The sequence below is a fragment of the Macrobrachium nipponense genome, chromosome 8 (assembly GCF_015104395.2).
Source record: "Macrobrachium nipponense isolate FS-2020 chromosome 8, ASM1510439v2, whole genome shotgun sequence".
Classification (NCBI taxonomy): Eukaryota; Metazoa; Arthropoda; class Malacostraca; order Decapoda; family Palaemonidae; genus Macrobrachium; species Macrobrachium nipponense.
In genome coordinates this window covers 108,928,104-108,934,214 of record NC_087203.1, presented here as the reverse complement: position 1 = coordinate 108,934,214, position 6,111 = coordinate 108,928,104, and positions in this window count along the sequence as shown.

Genomic DNA, 6,111 nt, shown 5'->3' with positions numbered 1-6,111 from the left:
CGTGATTCAGTTATATACATATATATAATATAATATATATATATATATATATATATATATATATATATATGTGTGTGTGTGTATATATATATATCAATAATATATTTATACATATGTAAATAAAAATAAAATATATATATATATATATATATATATATATATATATATTTTTCGTTAAAAGCAATTGCTTTAGTGGCATCAATAAGTTTTCTTGCAGGTATTCTTCATACCGACGAAGTTTTTTCCGATTCTCGTTCGTCAATTTCTGGTGAAAAATACGCAGACTTCCTTCTTCCATTTATTAAATTTTGTCGTGACAGCTGTTTCGCCTTAAGGCATTATCAAGCGACTGCTGACTTACAATTTGGCCTTTCGGCCTATTTATTTCATCGTGTGGGAAGTATGACCTTGAGGTATGGGTACTGGTTAGTCTAGGGATTAACAGCTTAAGGGCGTTGTTTTGGATACAAGAACATAAGGACATATGTACTGTGACAATAACAGTGAAAGTATAAACCGTGATTAAATAAATATTTCAAAATACAATGCCATGTGCTAGTGTTTCCTTAAATGTATGTTTAAGATTTAATGTTACAAGTTGGTTTTTAGATAAAATTGCAAAATTACATACAGGAATAATAAATGATAATATAGAAATCTAAAATAAGGGATAAAAAACTTCGTCGGTATGACGATACCTGCAAGAAACTTATTGATGCCACTAAAGCAATTGCTTTTAACGAAAATTGCATAAGAGAAAAAAACTATGCCCTAAAAGTATATATATATATATATATATATATATATATATATATATATATATATATATCGTATACATAAACGAAAAGTCTCTTCGAAGAACAACAGGAAGAACAGCAGATGGTCAATGTTGCCTTAAAAGTAATCACGATATTGTGTTCACGCACCTAATAAAATAATATCAATGTCTTTTTAATATAGAATACGCTGTTTAACATACTTAAGATTCCAAACTTGTAATAAGATCATTTGCATTATGTACAGAAGGTATCCTGCATGCTTTAATCATTCTATCCCAGTATTACAATATCTGAAGGATTTTATCCTTTATATTATTTCATTTTCACAGGCCTAACACTTATCAGTACATTCGATAAAGGAGAAATGGTGTAATTCTTCTCATATAATTATTATTGGGCTAGATCGCAGTTTAACGTCATATCCAATACATAATGATATTGGGCAAAAAACGCCAAACTCATTTACATCTGTTATATATTATATATATATATATATATATATATATATATATATATTATATATATATATATAAATATATAATACTATATATATATATATATATATATATATATATATATATATATATATATATATATATATATATAATATATATATATATATATAATTATATATAATATATATATATATATATATGTAATTATACACACTATATATATACCAGAATAGATAACTCCTTGTATCCTCAGTGTCAAACCCAAGAGGCGCAGATTCGAATCCAGGCCGGGCTTATACATAAAACTTACCAAGCATAATATATATATTAATGGAGAGAGAGAGAGAGAGAGAGAGAGAGAGGAAAAGGTGCGACCGAAGTTTAACTAAAGTAGAAATGAGAGAGGATGTGTCCGGGGAGATCCTTATCGCCAATACCGACACGCAAAGAGGGATTATTATACGATTCATTTATAACGTTCTTTACCAGTCACTCTTCCCCCCCACCCTCCCCCCGCCAGCTCGGTCGCACCCTTAGCCCGAAGGATCATTTGCATTTCGCCTGCAGTATATACTATATTCTATAAGGAAGAATGCCATAAATTCTCTCTCTCTCTCTCTGCATAAATTTGCCTTCAAGTGCTGTTAATTAGGGAAAATGGTCCGTCATGGTTACAATGAGACCTTGTTCTTTGAGCTTAAACCTTGATCTAGGAATGGAATGGAGTAGAGCAGATAGGTCAAAAGCCACGCTCTGTGACCTCTGAGGTCATTCAGCGCTGAAATGGTGTTTGAGAGCAAAAAAAGGTTTTAAAGGTGTAACAGGAGGAAAACCTCTCAGCTGCTCTATGAATCATCTGTTAGGAAAGGTGTGGTGAATAAGACGGAGGGAAGAGAACACAAACGGAGGTACAGTAAAAAGGAAAAGGAATGAAAAGGGTTGCAGGTAGGGGCCGCCTTCGGGACCCTGCAAAGAACCTTAAGTAATGCCTACAGTGCATCGCGTGACGGGCATTGATGGTACTACCTCCACACGGGGGAACCTAGTATCCTTTTAAATATTTGCTTAAAATATCCTTTAGCTTTAAGGGATAAAAAAAACTTTTTTCATTCCATTAAACAGTGAGGAGAGACGTTCTAATAAAGCTTAAAGATTTTAAGTTTATTTTTAACAATGTATCAAGGTCTACTCTTCCTTCCATTATTTTTTTTAAATCTTCAGCTGAAAGCCTTCTGGACAGAACCAACAGACTATAAAGCCAAGAGAGGTCAAAAGGCAAACCAATCAGACTGCAGAGTGAGAAAAGTTATAAGAAAAGACGAAGAATAAATAATTATGAGAGAAAAGAAAATAACCCCGATGCACCTGAATTCAGAGGACTTCAGCAGAAAGCAGGAATGAATGTGATCAAGAGAAGGCTTTAGATTTGATCCTCATCTGTAGAGAACAGAATACTAACTGTTCTTTATAGTTCCCATCGAAACCCTAATCAAAATATACAAAAACAGTGGTGTCGCTCTCGACTCCAAGCTTTTCATAGCACTTAAAAAGCATAATCTCAAGCTGTCAGAAATCTACATATCGTTTGTAAGGCTTCCTATGTCCACTGAAATGATGGCATTAATGTTGGGAGACATCAGACCTCTTGTTCAGCTACCAACGGATTATTGTTACTGTTACTGTTACCTAGCAACAATTATTATTATGTTAATTTCGAGCATAAGATCTAGCATGACAAAGAATTTTCCATGTCGTCTTTGTTGCTTGTGACGAAATAACTGATGCTTGCTACTTGCTTATCAGAACTTCAACACTCAATTTTGCCGAGATGCCACGATTTCAGTCTATCCAGCTCTGATACTGGTGGCCATTGTGTTAAAACTGGCTGTAAATCGTCTTCAAGGTGACATACTAATCTACTGCCTTAATGCTTCTAACTTATATTAACGCCTGAAGTGAAAGGCAAAATAGTGCAAGCATTAATAAAAATAAAGCTACATCGATTGAATTTCATACCTTGGCTTAAGAAGAAGTGAACTTCTAAACAAAATTAGCACTCAGGGATTGTTTACATGTACCGTTTATATTCGTTTACATGCACTGTTTATATAAAACGAGGCACACTGTTTGAGAAGGCTGAGTCAATCAGCATACGAGCATAAGAGTTAAGAAGTACCGTTGGCAAGAACAAGACGTACCAGGGATGCAGAGTTCAGGCAAGTCTGCTGGATTGGTGATTTTATTTCACTTAAAAAAAATAAAAAGAATAAAAAAAATCAGTGATTTATTTGATTTTTTCATTTATTTGGTTTTTTGATTTGTTAGATGTTTTTTTCAATCCTTTTTTTTTCCTAAAAATGTATTCTGACAGAATTACTATTGATTTATCTTTTAGGTTTACAATTCTGGCCTAAAGTATATACTTGCAATTTTTTTATACCAAAATATATAAATGCAGCACAGTTATGCTTAAGTTTTTATTAACCTCCAAACTATATTCTTCTATTAGTTTGCTTTGAAATTAGAAAGAAAATTAAAAACTAATAAAAAAATTAAAAAATCATGATTTTCTAAATGAAAAAATCAATGATTTAACGTTCTTGATTACATTAGTTTGATTTAATCATTGCCAACCATGCAAGTCTGTGAACCGAAAGCACCTTTAAGATGACAAGTGTCGAACTCACTCATGTGTTTTACTGTAATTTATACATTTGTAATCTGCATGTGTCAACTCACTTGTGTCTTTTTCTGTAATTTAAACTCTCTTGTAACCTGCATGTGTGTCAAACTCAAAGTCACTGATGCCTTTTACGGTAATCTATACTCTCTTGCAATCCCCATGTGTTTCAAACTTACCCATGTGTTTTACTGTAATCTATACACTTGTAATCTGCATGTTAGTCAAACTCACTCATGCCTTTTACTGTAATCTGTGTTCTCTTGTAATCTCCATGAGTGTCAATCTTGTAACCTGCAGGTGTGTCACACTCACTAGTGTATTTTACTGAATCGATACTCTTGTAACATGCATGTAGTCTTTGTCTCAAGGTTCCATCACGGTGAAGGAAAAATAGTTCTGCATATTCATTCATGCCTCGAAGGAAAACTAATGACGATACACCCAAAAATAGAGCAAATATGATGCTTAGGCAATCAAGTGAGGACCTCCACCAACCTGACCAGTGTGTTTGTTTGTTTGTTTGTTTGTTTGTTTGTTTATATGGGCTTTTTTTACGTTGCATGGAACGAGTGGTTATTCAGCAACAGGTCCAACGGCTTTAAGTGACTTCCGAACCACGTCGAGAGTGAACTTCTGCAGAAAAACATATCTCTGACTCCTCAATGGAATGCCCGAGAATTGACCAGTGTGTTGACCTCTCGAAAAACAAGTCTGAAGCAAACTGAATATGCAAAAAGTGCTAAGGCTATAACGAAGACACACGGCGTGACATGCTCTGAAGATAAGGGCCGATTGACAAGACTCAATATGAAAGCATGCGGAAACATCAGAGGATGGATGAGAGACGATGACAGTATCGCTCATCAAGGGATTACCATAAATACTGACGTGTGAAAAACGAAGGAAACTATTTGCGATTTCTGTGAACTGTTTTGTCATATTAAATAGTGTTCGTTGATTTTTGCAGCTACCGTACTTTACGAACTACATTTGTTGAAGTAGCGCAGTGTATCTTGCTGATCACTGATGTAACGAAAATACCATTCACTGTCGTATTCAAAAGGGTAGATCATATATATATATATATATATATATATATATATATATATATATATATATATATATATATATATATATATATATTTGATTTTAAATCACGAAGGAATAAAAAACGTGATGATTATACGAACAAAGTTACAGCCCCGAAGGAAAATTGAAACACTGGAGATGCTATTCGTCTTATCACAAAGTACTTCGCATCTCCAGTGTTTCAATTTTCCTTCGTGGCTGAACTTTGTTCGTATATATACACATGTATATGCGTATATATATACATCTATATATACATATAGGTACATACATTCTTTCTAACAAATTAATTATCCATCGACAACGTTAATATTCCCTCTTAATCGGTTCCACACAAACTAAATCAACTTAACGGAAGGCATTAAATAATATCACCAAGATTACGCATAGCATTTGTTTCAAAATCATTACCAAACACTTCAAGAGAAAATAAAAAACACAAAAGAACGCACAACTTACAAACGCCTCGCCACATTACAAAAATAATGATAAAGACATTAACGTACGAACGAGGCAAAGCAAAACAGGAACCACAAAAATAAAAAATAGCGGAGATTTTATCAAAACCGCCGGGGGTTTAATATGACGAGAATTTTATCAGGTGATTGCAGGGTTTTGGCATCGGTTATTAGAAAATAAGAGATTATATTTGTTAGAAGGACCATTTCCCGATTTTATCGCTTGCATAAAACACGGGTCTTGATGCGGTATCTCAGGATCTTTATGAAGTCCAGTTACTAAAGTAATTTGTCCGTTTGGAGTAACAAAACGCATAATACCAGCATTTGTGGGGAACAAAATTATGTCTCACTAGTACCGTTGCATGTGTGTGTATATATATATATATATATATATATATATATATATATATATATATATATATCTAGTATATAGATGATATTCATATGATATCATATATGACATATATATATATATATATATATATAGATATATATGTATGTATGTATGTATGTAGTATGTATGTATGTATATATGGCATATATATATATATATATATAAATTTATCTTAGTATATATATATATATATATATATATATATATATATATATATATATATATATATAGACTCCCCTGGACAAGCAAA